Here is a 765-nt window from a genome sequence, read left to right on the forward strand (position 1 = left end):
AAGCCGAGCACGAATTGGCCTTTTTGATCGAAGAGGGGTGCTCCCAATAGGCGATGAGCCCATCCCACACATCCGTCGTGATCTCAGTGGGCTTTCCCTCATACCCGTAGATCTCCCACTTGTCCTTCCAATCAGAGACTGTGTTGCAGAGGCGTATCTTTGCCTTTGCCTTTGCAACGAATTCCGCCTTCACCCTCTCAGTGATTCCCAAAGACCAATGCCACTTTTGCTGAAACATAAAAATTTTGAAAAAATTACAATTAATAATAAATATTAAAAATATATATATATATTTATTTAAAAGTGAAAATTTAATTAAATTTAAAATTCTTACCGCAAAACATTTAAACCACGTGATCTTAACGTGATTTGGTGTCTTGCTCCAGTACGAGTATGCCCCGTTGTAGTAACCCTTAATCGTCGCCGAAACGCTCCGGCTAACACGGTTGTTAGCCACAAACCTGAAACAAAAAACAATTTAATTGTTAGAAAATAAAAATAATTTAAATTTTAATGTAATAAAAATTAATAACTTACCAAAAAGTTCTTCGCGGTCTATCGGGGTCTAGAACATCCAAACCCTCCCGTCCAGGCTAGCCAAGCAAATCCTCCACCGTATATCTCGCGTATGGTGCATATGAAGGCACACGCAAATCTGGATGAACTGCATCTGCTGGGGCAGGCTGAGGAGTGGAGGCATCTGCGGTGGAAGAGGAGGTGTAATGTCCCCGATTCTGGATAGGATCGTCCGGACGGACTGTGGTG

The sequence above is a fragment of the Brassica oleracea genome, chromosome C6, assembly GCF_000695525.1.
Source record: "Brassica oleracea var. oleracea cultivar TO1000 chromosome C6, BOL, whole genome shotgun sequence".
In the NCBI taxonomy this organism is placed as follows: Eukaryota; Viridiplantae; Streptophyta; class Magnoliopsida; order Brassicales; family Brassicaceae; genus Brassica; species Brassica oleracea.